The sequence below is a fragment of the Doryrhamphus excisus genome, chromosome 1, assembly GCF_030265055.1.
Source record: "Doryrhamphus excisus isolate RoL2022-K1 chromosome 1, RoL_Dexc_1.0, whole genome shotgun sequence".
In the NCBI taxonomy this organism is placed as follows: Eukaryota; Metazoa; Chordata; class Actinopteri; order Syngnathiformes; family Syngnathidae; genus Doryrhamphus; species Doryrhamphus excisus.
The window spans coordinates 42,219,109-42,240,929 of NC_080466.1; the positions used below are offsets into that span (position 1 = coordinate 42,219,109).

At 40.0% G+C, this 21,821-nt stretch overlaps 1 protein-coding gene across 10 annotated transcripts in view; it reads right to left on the reverse strand.

Moving 5' to 3' along the window:
- chl1b (cell adhesion molecule L1-like b) overlaps window positions 1–20,330 on the reverse strand; it is a 60,846-nt gene extending 40,516 nt beyond the window's left edge. For 4 of the 10 annotated variants that reach the window (XM_058087786.1, XM_058087777.1, XM_058087749.1 and 1 more), the window contains exon 1: window positions 20,006–20,330. The gene's annotated coding sequence lies outside the window, so the exon portion shown is untranslated. The remainder of the gene's footprint in view (window positions 1–20,005) is intronic. The other 6 variants (XM_058087803.1, XM_058087848.1, XM_058087795.1 and 3 more) reach the window with 3 other exon arrangements.
- Window positions 20,331–21,821: the final 1,491 nt, after the last annotated feature.

Here is a 21,821-nt window from a genome sequence, read left to right on the forward strand (position 1 = left end):
CTCTGTTTCTAGACTGTGTCTTAAGTTTATATCCATCACAACCCTCTGAAGTGCGAGTGTCAGACGCTAAAGGTCAAAAAGCACTCATTAAACCACATGGATGGATGGAGCAGCAAGTATGGGCACACAAACAGGGAGAAGGCTTATATAAACTTTACACGAATTAACAAGAGATGGTTGGCTATACCGAGACAGGCAGTTCCGAAATGCTTAGTGTTTATGCGTTTTGGCTCGCCAAACCTGACATTGTCCCGGGCACCGTCCCAAGGGAAAACCTTTTCCTCTCTTTCTGCATCTCAAGCAGCTTTCAGGCAAAGTACCATACATATAAGAAGTCAGGGAGAACCTGAATACATTGTAACATCCTTAAAAACTGTTTGCTGCCCACATGGTTGCAGTCACTGTTCCGTGTTTTTACGGTTTAATATAGCCTTACATGTTTGCAACATCTTTATTTTTATGACATGCCTGTTATCTCCCTCAAGCAGAAATCTCTAAATGACATCAGACTGCTACAAGATGGAGTTCTGCAACCACATCGTTGCGGTGGTGCAATGACAATAATGCTGTCTTGACCTGCTGCCCCTCCTCAGGCATTCAAGCTCACACAACAAACACAGAAAAACCCGATAAGTACAGACCCATTCAGACCAGAAGCCATGTTTTGAGAACACGTACTCACACCCGCAGTCCAAGGCCTCGATAAATCGGAAAGTCATCCTGTGATATTTCAAATAGTCCTTCAACTTGTCCACAAGTGAAGCTTTTGCTGAAAACTGCTGAGGTTGAAAGCACTTTCGCGTCTTCCCCATCATCTGGCAAATGTGCTGGGTCCACACAGTGTGAGGCTTTTAATTGAGCGTTGGGCATGCAGCCTATTCCACCAAGAAGTTGTCTGTTACTCAGGCTGTCAGGAACCGCCAATAAGCCTCCAACCTGGCACATAAAAACGAAAAGGGCCAACCTGCCTTTGGCTGATAACATTAATTCCACAGTATTCTCTGAACTCTGAGTCAATCTGAAATGAAAGCACTCAGGATATGTTTTCCAGTTGCCATGGTAGCAGCCAATATGGTTTCATTCTTCAGTCTGATCAGCGATGCAAAAATGTTAACCTGACTTGACTTTGCTACAAAAACCTGCAAGTTCAAGGTTTGGAAATTACAAAACTATTTGACCTAAGAAGATGGATTATGTCTTCAATGTGAGTGGTCCTCTGTATGCCGTGTGACTGCAAATGAAAAACAGGCAGAACTCCAGCACAGCACTTTGTGAGCAATGTGCAATGTTGCATATCTGTGACACTCGTATCGTGTCTTCAATTACTTCCAGAGCTGTGTTGATAACACAGAACTAAAAAAAATAAGCTCTTTTAAAAAAAGACACAAGGAACACAGTCTGCAACGGTTCAGTTGTAGTGCATGTTTGGTATTGCAGCTGAGTTGAGCACATGTTGAGTGTTTACAAGGCAGCATTGTGAAGGCTGGATCCTCACTCCAGTCCTGTGAGCCCATAAGACAGACCGCACTCTTATCCATCTCTCTCAGTCGGTCTATAGACCGGCAGGGCGTCACAGATGGTGCACTCAGCGATCATGGCACTGATCTGCGCTCCTGATGACCACACCTACTGAACGGAACCGTCTGCTCCATCCATTCCTAGCAGCACCTACCGTGTCATACAGTATATTATAATGTGAATGTGTGTTTGTCATACATGAGATTGGCTTCAACCTCTTTCTCAAGTATCTCAAGTGGTGGAGAACATGTTGTTCTGTAGTCTACAAGTGCAAATGATCATCATTTATTAGTGCATACTAAATTTTGAATGCAAACATTCAAATCAAAGCATTTTTATTCATTCATTCATTAATTCATTTTGTACTGCTTGTCCTCACGAGTGTCATGGGGATTGCTGGAGCCTATCCCAGCTGTCTTCAGGCGAGAGGTGGGGTACAACCTGGACTGGTGGCCAGCCAATCACATGGCACATATAGACAAACAACCATTCACACTCACATTCATACCTATGGACAATTTGAAGTCGCTATTTAACCTAGCATGTTTTTGGAATGTGGGAGGAAACCGGAGTACCCGGAGAAAACTGTGGAGAACATCCACACAGAGATGGCCGAAGGTGGAATTGTACTCGGGTCTCCCAGCTGTGAGGCCTGCGTGCTAACCACTCGGACACCGTGCAGCCCTAAATATATGCATATGCTTAACCAAAGTCATTATTCCATGTAAATGCAAACCATTCATTCATCCATTAATTTTCTACCGCTTATCCTTACAGGGGTCAGGAGGGTGCTGGAGCCTATCCCAGCTGTCTTCTGGTGAGAGGCGGGGTACACCCTGGACTGGTCGGCAGCCAATCACAGGGCACATATAGACAAACGACCATTCACACTCACATTCATACCTATGGACAATTTGGAGTCGATAATTAAACTAGCATGTTTTTGGAATGTGGGAGGAAACCCACAAAAACTCGTGGAGAACATGCAAACTCCACACAGAGATGGTCGAGGGTGGAAGCATTTTTATATTAATATGAATTATGACTAAGTAGTGCATGAAATATACTAGAGTCTGACCAAAACCGCAAACAAAGCCTGTCTGCTCAGAAGTGGAGTTAATCATGTGTACCCAGCACGAATCAATAAGCTATTTTCCCAGGTCACTTTCAGCCAAGGAAGAGCCCGTGCTGTAGCCTATACGGCTATATGGAGTGTGTACACAGCTGACAGGGAATACAGGGGCAAACATGAGCTGGGAAATTAATTCATTAAGATAAACGCATCGTTTCTTAGTAAAGAGTGTCGGCATGGTAACTGCTTTGGTTGCACTTCAAGATGCACGCTACTGTTGGGAGCTGGAAGGCACAGACTCCTTTGGTGTTTGTGTATCATGTATCATGATAAGATGATATACATTTTGCAATAAACGGTGTCTTGCATAAAAAGTTATAAAGCTTAAGCCACAAAATGAAAACTCTTGTGTCAAATTATGAAGCACATTTTGCGGAACTTTAAGTTTCTGCTCCGTATTTGACCAGGAACTGATGAAAATATGACTACTGACTACTGATGAAAATATAACCTCATGGTTAAAGATACTGCAGTTACTGTTGTAATGAAATTTTAAGAAATTGTACCCGGAAGCAAAAATTAGAAGGCTGATCATTTGCATCAAAAAAAAAAAACTTGGCTGTCAAAGAGAGGGTTTTTGAGGAAACACTCAGGCCAGCGGCAACTTGTTCCCCCTAATCCTGTTACGGCAACAAGTAGGTTTAATTTCCAGAAAACAAGCTTTTTCCTCCTATGGACTTATGACAAAGTAGAAGCTGAGCTGACCATTCACTTGCACACCCCCTCGTAATACGCAGTAAGACTCTAAATGCCTTTTAAGGAGTGTCCTTCTGGTCGCGAGCTTCCACCCACATCTTGGGGTCAACCCTTCAGGACCGCTCATGCAAAAAGGCCTGTCGCACAACACGGCTAATCCTGCGGTGGAAAATGTGGCTGGGATCCGTCTCACAGCAAGAGATGAAGGGCTCACCGATAACTGAGACAATGTACTGATTGTTTGTGTGCGTTTGTGTGTGCAGGGTGGAGGTTTGGCCACGTCTGTGCAGACAGGTCATCAAAAGGCAAGCCTTTCATGCCTTTATTCTCATGTCCATTCAATAGTCACATAAAGCCAACGTTTTAGATCTTTTTTTTTAAACAAGATGTGTGGGCCTACATATTGTTGAATCATATTTTGCAAGGTTATCGATATCCTTAGATTTATTTAATGATAAAACTTAGTAACCTTTCACCATGATAGACAATTTATTTAATGGGAATCCTCTAACTATAATGTTCTCAGAGAATCTTTTGATAGCCAATTAGTCCATGTCAGTTGTAATAGCCTGCAGGCACAATCAGTTAAATACCAGGAGCCATACAACCATGCGGGTATCCCTTATTAATCAATTACACGTTCACACCAGTATCTTTCCATCTCTGTAAGAAACAGCACAAAAAATGACATGTACATCTGTGCAATACTTTGTTTTATATATTCAGTATAGTTACTCCAGACTCCATTCTCTGTGCAATATTAAGGCTCTAAATCAGGGGTCGGGAACCTTTTTGGCTAAGAGAGCCATGAAGACCAGATATTTTAAAATGTGTATCTGTGAGAGACATATACATTTTTTTAAACATTGAATGCAATAAAATGTGTGCATTTTTATGTAAGACCAACAGTTTTAGATATAATGGGCTCTAATTACGTAGACCAGGCACACTACCCCACGCCAAGGGGGTGTGGCCAGCACACTTTCGTGAGCAGCGCAGTGTCTAATAATAAATCAAATACTTGCTGCCATTAATGCAACTTCTGCTGCTGCATGGTTTTGCACCGTACTCAGTATATTTCATTCTTTTGGCCATCTTTGCCAGAAGGCTTGGTTCTGCAGCTTTAGCTAGGTGACTATTTGACTAAAGGAGGAAAGTTTACATTTACATCTTAATGACCGAGGTAGACTAACGCATTACCCAGTAATAATCGAGTTTTGGTGTTTGACCTGGAAAATATCATCAGGAAAGATAGATATGGTCGGCCGAATTGCAGTAGAAAATAGATTTACGAATTAAAATGCATAAGAAAGTTGTTGATTTTTAATATTTTTAACAGTGATTTCTGTGATGTTTACTTTAAAATGTTAGCAAACATACATTTTTATTGTGGTAAATGCTTGAGAGCCAGATACAGTCATCAAAAGAGCCCTACCTGGCTCCCGAGCCATAGGTTCCCTACCTCTGCTCTAAATGCAATATATTAAGTTCCATGTGAAGTATTTCTATAATGCCTCATATTAACTCACTGGCAAGATCTCAGTGTATATAGACTGGTCATATATGTCATCTCGTTTCATATTATCTGCATACTGTATTTGTATATAACTCTGGGTAAAGCGGTTGATTTTGTTAATACTTGGGTTGTTTATATTGTGTATTTTGTACTGCTCAACTGAGTCTGTACTCTTGCTGCTGTGCAATGCAAATTTCCCCACTGAGGGACAAATAAAGGCATATCTTATCTTATCTTAAGTTCTACTAGTAGACAAATCATATGGGTGAATGATTCTCTATATTGCGTATAGAGTTATCTAGAGCATATACTTTATACTATGCTCTAATCCTGAAAATGGCCAGAAACCACAGTATCACAGTAAAGTGGTGCAACTAGTCCTGCACAACCTGTATAGCAACGTAGATTTGCCAGCCACTTAAATAACTTAACACACAGTCATTATTGTCTGGCAACACAAGTGAGTCCCAATTGTGTCATGGCTGCAGCGTAGTGGTGGTAGTGGAATGGTCTCGGGCTGCGTGAGTACTACCAGCGCTTTGGAACAGTGGTTCATTGAGTCATTGGTCAATTCCAACATGTTCTGTGACATTTTGAAGCAGAGCATAATGTCCTCCCTTCGGGAACTGGGCCTCACAGCGTTTTCCCAAAATGACAACAAGCCAAACACAACTCCAAGATGATGAATGCATTGCTGACGAAGCTGAAGGTGAGGGTGATGGAGTGGTCATGTACATGTTCAGACCTGAATCCAATGGAGCAACTATAGGGTATCCTCAAGTGGCAGAGCACAATTCCAGTAAAAACCAGTATAGCTCTAGTGACTTATAACAAATAATTACTTATTGTCACTAAAGGCTGCCTGCTCTTTTGCTTGCAGAAACTAAGATATTTTAAACTTATAACATTTACAAGCATATAACCAGAGCATTAAACATTGAGTGCTCACAATGACTTAGTTCTTATAGTTTTAGGTTTTGTCCACTACAACTTTAACTGCATCAAAACATTGCTTCTTACCAAAAAACTATTTGTTTACATTTTCTTCTAGTCAGGTATGTGGAGTGTAAACCATGTAGCATAAACTTCAGCTATGGTAACACCAAGTCTGCAATGGATCATAACCTCGAACCAACACATAAAAGTTAAAAACATGTACTACATTCACAGGGACAAAAAAATGCATGCATGAACCAGAGGTCATATGTCTGCAAATCCTCTAGTTTGTTTTCATATTTCTTCTGGTATGTACCATGTCTGGATTTAATGCAGTCCCAGATCACAGCCACCATCAGTTCATGTGTCTATTCCATGTCATGACACGGGAACCCTTATAAATGCATTAAGAGCCGGCAGCATTACCATTTTGGAAACATCTGAATAGGGGCGTTTGTTCCTCTTCCTGTGCCTCCCTCAAAGGCTCCATTAAAAGGACGTTTAAGATCGCTCTGTTTTCAACTTTGTGAAGTTTGGGGACCACAGTGGGCTCAATTGACAACAGGATTTCCGAGGAACTGTTGTTTTGTTCTGTTATTGGTTAACAGCTTTACGCAATATATAATTTCTATGTAGTTCATTGATAAAGAACTTTTTTTTTTTCATTTTTTAATTGCACTATTTTTTTATTTTTATTTTCTGATGTTCCATTAGTTCTTGTCTTACTTTTTATTTCCGTATGCTGCTCTTTGTGTCTTTTAAATTGAGGATAAATAATGTGTTTGAAATGGAAATAGAAACTGAGGTTGTCATACAGTCACCCCTCAAAATATTTTTCAGAAATTAAATAATTAATAAATGGTCGCTGTATCAGGGTAGACAGCCATGGCATGTCTGACATGACTAGGCCCATGTGTGGAAGTGGTAAATTTTGGCTTCTTCAATTCAGAAGAAATGAATTTGATGCTAACTTGTTAGCTTGCTGATGCCGAGGTGTGCAATGTGGTGTAAACAATGATGAATAGGAGTATAAAGGTAACTATAGGGGTGTTGTTTCATGTCTACAGGGCTCTAATAATATGAAAAAACACAGTTAGAAAGTCTTTAAAAAGTTTTTATATGCTCGAACTACAAAAATATTCCACTTATTATTATTGAATCCTATATCGCGGAAATTCATTTTTCGAGGTTGGATCTGGAACCAGTTAAACACACTTTATTGACATATTTATACATATGCCAATGCACATATTGACTACTTGTAGATTGTATATAATAACAGTATATTTTTTCTGATAAAACCTTATCCGAATCTTGAATACCATGTCAAGTTGTTAAAATCTATCTATAGTGTACATGGTAACATCTGTGGTCATTCCAAAAGTAAGTATTGCTATAAATTGCTGTAAAATACGCTCATTGAAGGCAACATGACACAACTTCTCATTTCAACAGACAGATGGGAATCAGTGAGTTGGATCAAAACTAGCGTAAGACTCTAAAATGCCTTATGTGTTAGTTTTGGTTGCTACCCACTGAGGTAAATGTGAAGGTCTTTCCTGCAAGACAACAATTTGACAAAATATTGCTTTTTATCAAACTAAATCAATTTCATTCAGACTCCAACCGCCTCCAGTATGAGATATTCTGACCTCTTGCTCATCCATCCATCTTCTATGCCGCTTATCCTCACAAGAGTCCACTAGCTTATATGGGTGACTAATTCCGTGGATGATAGCGGTATTGATCAGCATCAGGTAGGACACAGCATAGACAGAATGGTGAAATGTGGAAATAAGATGAATGATTACAGGAGGATCAAGGATAGAACCAGCATATCCTTTTCACAAAAATTAGAATGATAAAATAAAAATGTTTGTGTATAATTCTACAAAATGAGTTTGTAGAAAAAAAGATAACCCCGGATGAACCCACTTTTTTAGTTATTTTGTGTGCAATGAGAATTAATTAGCTTTTCTCGTGACAAGGACAACAGGGAGGCACACTGAATTAATTCCAACATTGATAAAAGGTGAATGTACCACAAGGTCTAGTAGACACACGAGTTCAATTAGTCAACACATATTGATTTGTAAAGTGTACATTTGGAGGAGGGACCAATGAACCTAACACCCCAAAATGGTCCAGCAAAATGACTCCGGGCTCTATAGAGGCTTCATTTGGGTGGCTGAAAATCTATAATGTGTCGACTGAAATAAAATGAGGTTAGTCCGTATCCTCGACTTTGTATATAATTGTAAAAAGATGGTCATGGAATCGTTTAACATTGTCTGAATAATAAACAAATGTGATAAATGTGCACTGTGCTGACCCTTTACCGATTTTTCAAATATTGCATTTTAACATCTTCCAAAGGAAATGAGGTAATACATCTTTCTCTTTGCAGACATTTAACTTTGCACATTTTGATGCTGAAATATTTTATTCCAAATGTGCTGATGAGGCTATTTCAAATCTAAAACGCAATTCAGAGCCTACTGACTCCACATCCAAAGCCCATCAATTTTACCAAGCCCATCCCCCAGTTCAACACCACTTCCTCTGGTCTCTTCCCACCCCCCACCTCCTCGACTCAATATTGGAATGCCATGTTTTGCTGCATTTAAATGAAGATAAACGAGGACAAATTGTCCAATTAGCGTCCTTTGTTGATTCAAGAGTGGTTTAAAGTGGCTGTCGCTACCAAGGTGTAAAGTTCCATGTCTGTTACACAGCAAAGCAGGACATGAACTGCGGATGCCCTTCTTCTGAATGATTTCATGTGTTCACACCATGAAGTCTCAGATGAGTTCTCTGAATGTGTCGAGGCAGCAGAACAGGGACGGCCATTAGTGTCCAAAGCAGTATAGCACTAATGATGATGGCTGTGCACTTGCTGTGGTGTGCATTCTGGGTACCAGAGATTCTAGTGTCCGGGAAAACTACCGTGAGTGTTCCTCAGCATGCTCTTTAACATGCTGGATTTTTTTTTTTTTTTGCTTTTATCTCTTACTATGAGAAAACAACATTTTCCATATTCAACCTTGACCACATGAGCACATTAAAGCTAATTCTGCTTGTGAAATTCCAGCCTCAATTTTCAAGTGCTACATTGTGCATAATTTTGTGAGTATGTTGAGCATTACTTGCTAATGAGTATGGGAAACTGCACTTTTTTTTTTAAATTTTGCCCATTCACAATTCTTATTTGAAGCATGAACACATATTTTGTTCCCTTTCCTGGGCATTATAATATTATTATTATGCTCTTCTGTCTGTGAATGACACTGAGACTAGTGGTTAGCGACACGTTGTGTTAGTCCGTCAGGTAAAAATAGTTCTTCATGTTCAAAAAAGTATCAAAAATATCAATATTGCTTGGTTAATATATAAGTCAGTTTTGCAAATGGGACACTGTCTGTACTTTTTTTGTTTTTTGTGAGTGTTTTAGCGTAAAAAATAGGTATTTCCCTGATGTCCATTGTTGGCTAGCTCATATTAACTTGTTTTTTTGCACTAAAATGCATAGAAAAGGGAAATAAATAAGTGTTCATGTTTCACATAAGGATTGTGAATGATGGGCAAAATTCCCCCAAAATTGTCCCCCCCAAAAAAGTAGGTTGGATCGCAATGGAGTTTCCTTGTTTGTCAGACCAGCAGATGTTGAATTCATTGGTCATTTATGAATAGTTTTGTGCATGTCAAATTATAACTGTAAAACTATAAAAAAAACATTTTATGTTAACAATTTTGAATTACATTATTTCTTATGGGACCAGCTACGTTTCGGCTTGAGTTGTACCTTGTAGAACAGATTAATAACCGAGGTTCAACTCTACCTCTAATTAGATAATTCTTTACTGACCAGGAGTGTGGCAAATAGGAATCATGCTGCCTTACTAAACCCAGTCCCAAAAGAAGACACTAAGTCCACACAGCAATGATGAATGAGGCTTTTGTAAAAGTGTTGTCATGTCTACATGACAGTTCAATAAACTATGTCAAAGTTTGCTCCAAGGAATGCGGTCTGTTCTATTATGAGGAGCTGAAGAGTCGGGCCCTGGCCTGCCCTTCTCAAAATTACACAATACGCAGGGTTAATAGTGAAGCTTCCGCCACACTTTGGAGCCCTGCTAAGATTCTCCTACACTGCAGGTGGTAAAAGAAAAATAGGGGCCCAAGTGATAAAGAGGCCTTCGTCTAGTTTTAATGACATTGGGCACTAAACAGCAGAGTCGGATCTTTCACCTTCAAAGCCTCCAACCTCCTCCACTGCTGAACCACAGGAAGCGGTACGGCCATCTGTAACTTTGCTTTGGGGAGCGAGGGACCTTTTTCTGCTCATGGATATGATCCCAATGTTTCAAAGGCAGGTGAGTTATACGACGCGGCATACCGAAACAGCCTATAAAGCACCAGCTCAACAAGAATACACACCCGTGGGGAGTGAAACCTGTGAACAGACCTTCATGATTTGCCTTCACCCCTCTTCTCACCCTGAAGAGCATAATCACAATTCCATAACGCAGTGTGCAAACCTCAGCTGTGGCAAGTGCGGAGTAGGGATTACTGAGGTGTAAGATGTTTTTTTTTAAAGAACAGGTAAGAATTTGCTTGTTATTGTGGAGGGCAGACAGCCATGAACTTAGCGACTGTTAAAGGTGACAGGCTGAACATAACCGCATCAATTATTTCTCCTTCTGAGACAGACTGTCACTCCAAGAACGCCATGCCCCTAATTATTTATTGTGCTCCCTGCTGAGTCTGCAGACACTTTGCTGTTTTTTTAAAAAGAATAAATTACAGAGGTGACATCAGTGTCACATTGAACAGGTGTTACTACCTTTCCAGTGACATTGGATATATAGATATTGACATTGATATATATATCAGGATCAAAACACGTAAAACCATATGTTGTTCATTCCAAGGGAAGTGAATTAGTTCGGATCGGGCTGATGAGACGAGGCTCCGATTTCACCAACCTTGTCTCTGTCTTGGTAAGGTGGCTTGGCTCGACTCACATGGTCAGTGGATTTCCAGATCGGGTAAACTTCTCCCGAAATGTTTAATAAAATACTGCGACAATCAAAATACAGATGTCCTCTCAAAATTTTTGAGACAAAAATAATTTCTAGAACAGAACATAAAACTACTGGTCTTAGAAAAACTCATTAGGGAAGCTGGAATCTGACATTTAATATGATTTTAGCAACATTAACGAACCAACAAACAAGTAAAACTCAGTAACGCCGGGATTATGTAGTTTACTTACAATGTAGTATGTACAAAGCTGTGGAATGTAATTGCTGTGAAATACTACACTCTGGTAAAAAGACTTCACGTCTGCTCTGACAGGATTCGATTTGTATAGTGCTTTTCAAGGCACCCAAAGCACTTCACAATAAAGGGAACCCATTATTCATTCACTCCTCAGTCACACACTGGTGGTGGTAATATAGTACATCAGGAGTTGCAGTCGCCCTGGTACAGTCTGATGTAAACGGGGCTGCCAATTCCCGCCTACAGCCTCTGCAACCAAACCAAACATTGATTCATATTTATACACCAGTGTGGGCAACACTGGAGGCAAAGTGGGTGAAGTGTCTTACCCAGTGGCATAACGACAGTCACTGGGTGGAGGGAGCAAGGACCGGACCACCAACCTTCCAGTTTCTGGATGACCCATATAGTCACTAATAAATGTTGGCTATACGATTCCAAAGGGATCATAAGCACTGCAGTCAACTAGTCACCTTTGGTAACAGCGTTGTCCGAGGGCGTACTCGCACAAGGCCATGAAGTTAGCCCAAGCGTGATACCATGGTCCCGACGTGAGTACATCCTCACAAAGTTTAGCAAGCATTGACAAAAAAAAATCACAAATGTTTCGAAAATTCATGTTCTTAGATTCTTTGTACAATTAAGAGTTCAGCAGCAATGCAGTCATGCACAACGGAGCAAAACATAATCTGCAGTGCTGAGAAAAGTTGTCGAACATTGCTTGACCGTGCAAAGAAACAAAGTTTGACCGTTCACTGAATATTCAGCTTCTTTTATCATGTAAGAGAATTACAGGCAAAGTCATTGTCACAGCTCTGTCACTCATTTCAAGCAGTCAATCACAGACCCATGAAGTCAATTTAAATGCAAATGTGACACCAAACTTTCCACAGAAGTATTTCGAGGAGGTGTGGAGCTCAGCGCCCTGCCGTCCGTCCGTGCCAGGAAGATGACACACTGCCCCAGGCCGGTGGCACACGTCCTGGAACTCCAAGGGTCAGAAGAAATCCACACTGAAGGAAGCATCGACACATAACAAACCCACACAAAGATTGATTGGAGTGTTTCCAGGCTGAAGCTGAAAATATCAAAAGTCCGTTTCCACTTGAATCACCTCGATTGATCTGTTTTTGTTTGTTCAAAGCCAACACTTCAAGCCTTTAAGCCTTTTCAAATTGGCAATGTTTGCACAATGAAAATGTTTCAAACTGTTCAAAGAAAAGCTCAAAACAAGGGAAAAAACTCTTAACGATCAATGCAGATCAACCCTACGGTATTAGTGTACATGAAAAAGATGTTTCATGTTCTGTTCATATTCATATTAACAAAACCAATCTTAAATAGTAAATAACTGGAATCAACAAAATGTTTTCCTTCTGCACTTTCAAGTCTAAATTCAGAACAGAACGAGGAGATTCCAGAAGGGTTGCAGAGTCTAGATATATCTGACAAATCACACAAATGCAATGATGATCACTGACAAACCAGCAGAACAGAATAAGTTGAGGCTTCTTTTTATGTTTTGCTTCCGCAACCATGCTCAATAGAAAAAGCCAATGAATTCAAAACAACCTTGTCGTTTTTAGCCCAGTCAAAATGGTTTGTGTTTGCTTTGCTAAGTGCAGTTTGTTTGGTGTGAAAGCAGTTCAGGACCAACAAGACTGGAACAAACAGGGGTACTGAGACCCCCTGAGAGATGGGTCTCAATATGCCTGTCAGTCGACCCTCGCCCTGAGCCAGGCAAGAGTGAACGCTGAGTGCCCCAACGGGGCCAGAACACTGGATAGGATGTGATCGAATGCGAGAGTAACCGTGATGCATAGCCACCTCCAATGGGAAGCTGAGTGAAAATTATCCAAAAAATAAGAAATGTAGAAGCATACACACTCATTACAGTTCGGTGACAACATCACAATCCTGAAATCTTTATGATAAATTGATGCATTTTATATCATCTTTGTCAAATCTCCCTACGAGCTTATGTAACCTAGATCACAGGTGCAAATATATGCATATTATTCCGTGTAAATGCAAACCATTCATTCATTCATTCATTCATTTTCTACCGCTTATCCTCACGAGGGCCGCGGGGGGTGCTGGAGTCTATCCCAGCTGTCTTCAGGCGAGAGGCGGGATGAACCCTGGACTGGTCGGCAGCTAATCACAGGGCACATATAGACAAACAACCATTCACACTCACATTCATACCTATGGACAATTTGGAGTTGCCAATTAACCTAGCATGTTTTTGGAATGTGGGAGGAAACCGGAGTACCCGGAGAAAACCGAGGAGAACATGCAAACTCCACGCAGAGATGTCCAAAAGTGGAATTGAACTTGGGTCTCCTAGCTGTGAGGCCTGCGTGCTAACCACTCGACCACCGTGCAGCCCTAAATACAAACCAGACAGCACTAAATTGAGCACCAAGTATTGTTTAGAAATGTGTCATCCTGAGTACTGGACTACAAGTGTGAACACACTCTAAGACTAATCAGAAGTCCATGTAAACAACAAATATTTCATCAAACGACCTCAATGATGCCATAAAAATCCTTGTTTCCACCCCCCTGGAAAAAGAATTTTCCAGTTCCATACTAATTAGGTCACACTAGTCTGTCGTAGTTCATGGCCAATGACCTGTTACACTCGTAAAAATGAAGAGGCTCTCCGCTAAGTACATGAATGAATTTGGATCTGGCCCAGCTTGGCACGACCGCTTCATTCATCAATTGCCCGATGTAGGGCGGATTACACCGACCAAGCTACAAGATGAAGTTTGGCTCTTAGTTGGGGATACTTAAAGATGTTTTCCTAAGGTTTCTAGATGCTTATCTGATATTGAAAAAGTGCTTAAGGAAAGTTCAAGGAGATAATTTAGCATGTAAAAAGCTCTGCAGTGAACTGGGAGCATACTGCAATAGTGCACCAAATGGTCAGCATTCTGCCGCAGAGCCTGACAAGCAGGTTTATATTGTTAGCTTTACACAATCCTCTCTTCCCCACTGGGATGAAGGGATTAGATCAACTGTTGTTCATGATTTCGCAAATCAATTAAATGAGTAAATAGGACTGCTGTTGCAGAAAACAAAAAACAGATTGCCGATTTGGTTCAGGTGTTAGCCCAATTAACAAATTGGCTACACAGCTGGTCAGCCTTTTGGTTTCATTCTAATCAAGCTTGACATGCTCTCTAATCTTTACTTGCTATGTTCGACCCGAAGATCTCATTGGGAAAATAAACAGGTACTATGCAGAACAGATACCAGGGTACACGTGTTCACACCAAATCAACGGGTGTGTGCCGGCTTAGTGCTCCCAGCCATCCACTTACAGCACCCGTGAGAGCCCCACGTGGACTAATGAGGTCCTTGGGGAAGCCTGTGGGCATACAACTGACCTTGTCGTACAGACACCTACGACACACCTCCTTGAAGACCCATTGTCACGGCCCCTCAAGAATACAATAACTCAGACATATGACACAATCCATACAATAGCAGTTTATAAATTGTGACATGTTACTGATGGGTGTAGTCCGTCAGAAGTACACCCCCAAAATAGGCTCCATGTGTCATAGAAGACAACCCGGGACCAGTATAAAACATAGGAAAACACAAAATGTGTGCCCAGAAAACTGTAAGGCACAACAGTTCCAGGTGTAGTTGGAAGAACGACTGCAAGAAAAAAACACAATCCGATCATTCCACTAAAAGTGACACCGTTCCACAGAAGAACACCACAGAAAAAAGCTTTTATTAAAAGACCTTGGACCCAACAGGCCGGATATCCATGGATATCCAAATAAAACAACAATCCCAACACAGAGAGAGAAATAACACACACTTGTTTTTTTTAAGTTGGCACCAGGAGACGACTTGGCTAACTGTTTGCGAAGAGGCCAGTGCGTTGTTTTGTTTTGTTTTCCTCTTGCTTCAGCTGCCAGGACTGGATCGAGTGTGAATTGAATCAGGTATAATGGGTGTTTTGGAAAAAGCAAAATAGCACAAACAGACTAGAAACCGAAAAGCCTTGCAATGTTTGGTAATTTGGTAATGGGAATATTGTTGTGTAGCGTTATGGCACTGGGATCTGGCAACAATATGACATTTTTATTTTTATTTTTAAACAGGTGATCAAGGTGATCACATGTGTCTCGAAATACTGACACCTAGTGACCAGTGTAGAATATTACATTCACATTTTGAATGTGTCTTCTTAAAGGCTTATATTTGTATTTTAGTTAATGTAACCATTTTGATTTTTGAAACTGCTTTATTTTGTCATATAATTTGTTGAAATATGCATATTTCTGACTAGTAACTGTATTTTTGAAAACCGTAGGAGAGTGAAATCGTGATGTGGCGAGGGATGAATTCATCAAATGTTTCAAAAATGTTAATTTTTGTATCGTCTCTGGGAGAGTGTAAGCAATTTCATCAGAAGACCGAGAGGACAATTTGAGGCGTTTCAATTCTGTCCGAGTCCGTCCTTCTTGCCCCTGCCTGTCACATGTGTCCTCCCTCATCGTGGGTGCCCTTCTCTCCCTGGTCCCTAGGGTCCTTCTGGAACCTTATCCATGAAGCCATACACAATACCCTTCACGGAACACAAAGCCAGTAATATTGTGCTCCTCAGTTCTATTCTTTACATTTGTCACTTTTATTTAAAAGCTCTTTGTTCGCCTTACTGCTGTATGCATGACTTGTCCCAAAGCGAACCTGCAATTGAAATGGAAATCGTCTGGCCTTACCAGTGACTTTAGGGCTACAACTTCGTACTCATCTGGGCATAGCTGTCATGTTTGTTGTTCCTCGGAGAATCCTCTGGTTGTGCACACCAATGTTTTGTTTTGGGTTTTTTTTACATTAGAATTACATTTCAGGGCTGGATGAATGTCCAGTGCTGTCATGCCATTGTTTTAAGTCTGAACAGTAAGAATATAAAATAAGCCCGAGGTATGGGTAACATGCACATGTAGAGGAAATCTATAAGAATTATTATTTCATTTTAACGTGGCAAGCTGTGTAGCAAGCAGTACAAAAAAACATGCTCTAAAAAAACATCCAGAGAAGGACAATCACACACCAAAAATACCCTCAGGCAGGTGTACATGCACATTTACACAACCAACCACCAACCTTCTACGCTTCTACTGGGACACAAAGCGCTGAACATGTGAAATAACATTGAACTCATTGCCAGTTTGTCCTTCACTAGGAACGCCACTGATCAATTCTGCATGTATTGCATGCAGCCATTGATCACATTCACAGAGTGCCCCCAATTATACAGCAATGTGGTAAATAAGGCAAAAAAAAAGAGCACCTTGAATATTCTACCTTTTTCTGACACCCTTCTAGGTCGACCACTCATATTATGATATTTCATCTCACCAAACATACTTCCAGAGCACACCGACCAAAGTATGCCTCTGCAGTCGTGGTTTGGTTGGTGATTATCATGAAAACCCGCTTCAAATATTGTGAGGTGTTCAGGTACCCCCAGCCTGCGGCGGGGTGCACTGCACGGCTCGTCACTCATAGCGCCAAAGCATGAGCTGAACTTCAATTATGGCCGAGCTATTTGATAGGCACCACCTGTCACCTGATATGCCTTCCAATCATCAGAAATACTTTTAACATCTCCAAACCCCCAGCTTTCAGTACCATCGTCTTTTCATGAATTTTAAATAGCATCGTTGCATCAAGACATATTTTTTTATTTCATTCATTTTTTGACCTTACTATAGTCTTTGACAGGCTGATAACGAGGGCACATAATGTAATATTAGTATGATAGCTCAAATAACTCCTGCTCACCCGTGGCGGCATATTATGTTTTTAATCTTGAAAAGCCATCTCATATTTCAGAGATACTTCTGATTCTGTTCAACACACACCATAGCAACGAATGACATTACTGATGTAGATAAGAGATGCACACTCAACACCACTTCTATCATCTAATGTGAGATGACAACATAATAACATCGTCCTTCATTCTGTCTTGAATAAGATAACAGCACTCAGTTTTTATATAAGCTGTATATTGATTTATAAAATGCGGTGTTGAATAAGGCACCGTTATAGTGAGATTATTGTAACATACATAGATGATTAATGATCATAGCTTATAAATAAATGTAATAATACAGAGGCATTTTTTCTTCAAAAACTCTTTAACAGGAATTACGTCCTGATGCTGCACATTTTTTGGGAAATTTGTTGGCAGTAGCCAGCACGTAGAGGAAGTAGTGATGTCAAAGCGATTATAAGTGTTTTGTACTAATGGAGCATGTAAAATAATTGGTAAAATAATTGGTAGCTTTTAGATCGTGAGTGCGGTGTAAGACTCGTGCATGCGAAGTACGCTTCATGTACGGCTGTCGTACTTTTCACTCGCCCGGGATGTACATGATGCGTGAGCATCGTATGAAACTCATGCAGCCCGTTCACTTTGATTGCAAGATGGGCGTACTGGCTTCCTACGGCACTTACGGCTATTGTGACTGCGAGAACCGAAACGGGCCAAGTGTGGGTCTCTTTTTGTTCATCGGATATATCGCCCCCTTAAAGTGATAAATAGTAACAAAACTCAATATAACAAAATATCCACGGTGAAATTGTTCAAGGTTGCTTATATGTGAGTCGTAACAAGTATCATAGACTACTAAGGTAGGGTCGCCATGGCAATGACAGATGCAAATCCCTGTCTTACAAGTAAGTGGACCATCCACATCCACACACGTACTGTTACAAGCTTTGTAGACACAGTGCAATCTGCCACTTGAGAAGGGAATCTGTGTGTTTCACTCATTCTTTATTCTGCTATACTTTCGAACACAACAGTAATCAAGGTCTAACAGGTGTATCTGTTGTATGCTTCTTATTTGAACAGGTGAAGCCTGCATTTATCCAAATATCGTCAATGCACAACCACCTTCAGAGGGAGCCGGATTGTGCAAATCACAAAAGCAAAAGACAGTAAGGTGTGTTTGGAACACTCCTGTCTGTGTCTTTGTGTGCATTTCGCTGCAGATGAAAGAGCTCCTGTGATGCAACAGTGCGGAAAAACCTCACCGATGTCGGAGGAAGATAGTTCTCTAATGCAATGTTTTCCTGACATTAGAGGAAATATTTCATACGCATTCACATTCAACCCAGTGCACCAACAGCTTAGATATGAAAAACCAGGCTTTCTCCGATTACAAAGGAAGTCCTGTTTGCTGCATTTTGTGATCTAACTGATTAAAAGCATGAAAAAGGTCCATGAAATGCATCAGGTTGGAGCTGCATATTAAGAGGCTAGGGACTGGCTGACATGGGAGATGGTCAACACTTTGCTTGTCCAATTACTGGCTCTTGCTCAAATTGTTTGGTGAGAAGCATTCGACCTACTTCTGGACACAAAGCACCGGTTCCCTGAATACTGAGAAACTGGGGACCGTGTGTGATGACACAGGCCATTACGAGCTCTGGTCTTTGGCCTAGAAATGAGATTCAGGCGACTTACCTGGGAATTATTGTCTGAGGGTGTTGGTGTGTATTTGGTGGGACCATAACTAGCATCTGCTCCGGCTGAGGAACAGCTTGGGATGATGACATTAATTAATGTCACTCTGACATTCACAGGGTCTATATATGAGAACACTCTTAATTCGGATGTGAAAATTTGCTACATGTAAGTATGCTGGAAAAAAAATAATTTTAAAGCACATGATGTCTTTGAATGCAACTCATCATTGCGCATAATAACAGTTGAATGTGTGATTCAAATGTTCTGCTGTGTTAAAAGAATAGATTTTTTTTGACTGGCATATAATTTAATTTCTGTTAATACATGCAGTATATATAATTCTGTCATTATGGAAAGCAGGGAGTGAACAAATGTAACAGTTACTGATTGCAAAACTACCAGATAGAGGGGTAGGATTTAATAAGCTTTGCTTCTTCCTACTCCTTTTGGACATGTGGAACTGTGAACTGATTATGTGATGCATTCAATTGTAATCTGATGCATGTTCAAATGAAATAAAACCATTACCATTACCATTACAATAATACAGTCAAAACGAACACATTTCAGACATAGTTGCTAATGGTGATTAATCATGATTAATTAATTCAACAACTGTGATTAATCTGCATTTTTAATCTTTGACAACGCTACTTGCTACATTATATTGCTTTTCCCCTACAACATCATCAGTAAGAAGAAACACTGAAAATCAGATTGTACACCAGTTCCACACGTTGTGAGGAATTAGCATTTGTTGTAAATATTCATACCGAGGGATTCACTGTGTTAACCACGTGAGATGCATCTGGTCTATAAATTCATCAACGGCTCCGCACGCAACCCCCATCAATTACACAAAGCTATAAGTAACAACCGGTCTTCTGTAATGTGTTTTTAATCACACTCGCTCAGGTCTCATCACTCACATTTACACCAGCAGCATTGCAGGGGATGTGGAGCCTCGGACATTTCTTCTTCTTGCTTACCAAACAAATCTTAACAAATCTGCTTAAACTTGTTAGTGCATGATATTCACCCCATGAAATACAATATTCAACAATATTACTTTCTGCTACTCATTAACAGCTAGTGGGAAAGGGATCATTGTTGTATTACGAGGACTATAAATAAGAGTGATGGCGCTCCACAGGGACAGATGATTATCATTTCAGCTCACATCAATTTTACTATGCAAAATATTTGAATTTAAATGAAATGATTAACAACAATTCACTATCTGGTTTTAGTTATTTTCTACTTTTACATATGGCTACTAGATAAACCAAACAGGTGCTAAATACTGGCAGAGCCACAGCAGGTAGAAAGTGCAACAACTAAGTTATTAGTGAGAAAATGGCTTGTTCATACATATTCTCTTTGGAAAATCATATTTTTTGCAACTCACCTTAAGGTGCAAGTCAAGTCAGCGCTCCCAAAGTTGGCTAAAATCCCCAAAGCGAAGCAGAACAGATGGATGTGCAGTGCGTTGCGCGCTGCTCGCAGTGAGTGGGTCTGTGCCGTGGACCAACCTCCCCTCCTCCTCCTGTGGATGCTGCTTGTGACGCTCCCCCAGTCTGTGGAAGAAGGAGGAAAAAAAAAAGTAACAGCAGTTTCTTCCTCCGCCTCCACAAAGGCAGACTCAAATAAAAGCGGGGACCCTGTCGTAGTCAATAGGTTTTTAGAAAAACCCCATGGCAACGCAGAAAAAGCGGTGCGCAACTTCCCCACGTCGTGACCGGGTTAAAGCGCCTCCCCTGCCCCCGAATAAAGTGGCGGCGACGTTATTCTCCGTGCAGCTCCAGAATGAGCAGGTTTTATTGGGAGGAGTTGTAGGGAGGGTAACATTGAACTAAACTAAACTGGATTAAGGATGGATTCGTTTAGGGAAGTGAATTGCATTCAAGAATGAAGTGAACATAAATCACAGCCATTAGAATACCTGTTTGGGACATTCTGCTCATTTGCAAAAGGAACAAAGTATGGGGTGTCAAATGTAATGGTAATGGTTTAATTTCATTTGAGCATGCATCAGATTACAATTGAATGCATCACATAATCAGTTCACAGTTCCACATGTCTGAAAGACATAGACATAGACATGGTACTTTTACAATCAGTAACTGTTACATTTGTTCACTTCCTGCTTTCCTAATATAGTTTTTTAAATTGTTTTAATTTAAAAAAAATTACATTTTTAAAATTTTTAAAATTTTTAAAATTTTTAAAATTTTTAAAATTTTTGAAATTTTTGAAATTTTTGAAATTTTTGAAATTTGTTTAATTTTTTTAAATGCTATGGCTTTTTAACCTAGTCCTAGCATATAAGTGTTTGAAATTTAGTTCTTCCCTGAGATCATATTTCTCCTCTCTTGTAGAGAAGTATTGGATGACATTTTTAGATAATAACCAATTACCTAAAAATGTCACACTTTTAAAAATCACACCTTTTTACCAGATATATTTCGAATATTTAGTTAACGTTTCTTCTATTTTGTTCAGATTTGAAATGTAAATTTCAAATCTAAATGTACATAATAAACCTGTAACCTTATAGTATAGCATCCCAGTGGTGTTGCATTAACAATGTGGTCCATGACAGGAGTAAATAATGAATACAGTTTATCTACATAAAAGGTAAAAAGTATCAGTCATATACTGTATCAGTATAATTCAATGCAGTTTTACAGTAGTACTAACACCACAATAATACACATTTTCATCCATTAAATGTGCGGTCCCTCTTTGGCTCGAAAACTACACCGTTTGTCAACCATAAAATATAAGACCAGGTCAGAGTCTAGGTAAGCTCCCTGAGCTGACTCACTGTCCAGCTCGATATTTTTGAAGCAGATACTATCACCATGGAAACCTCTCAGTGTAGCCGGATCTTCACATCTAATCAAGATCAGCTAATGGAACTCTTATCTGAGATCAGCCAATTAGATTTACCGCTGCTCAAAGTCTTCAGCGTTTACCAAACATGTTATACGTTTCAGTTTGGAATTGTTCTTTTCAACAATGCATTCATTGAATTCCGTGATATAGGATTCAATGCAATGAATATTTTTGTAGTTATATCATAGAAAACCTGCTTATAACTTCCTAACATCATGAAATAATGCGCCTATAGTCACCTTTATACTCGTATTATTCATTGTTTATCTTATTGTTCAATTGTTCTACAGCTAGGAACCCACGACAGCTAACCATTATTTATTTTA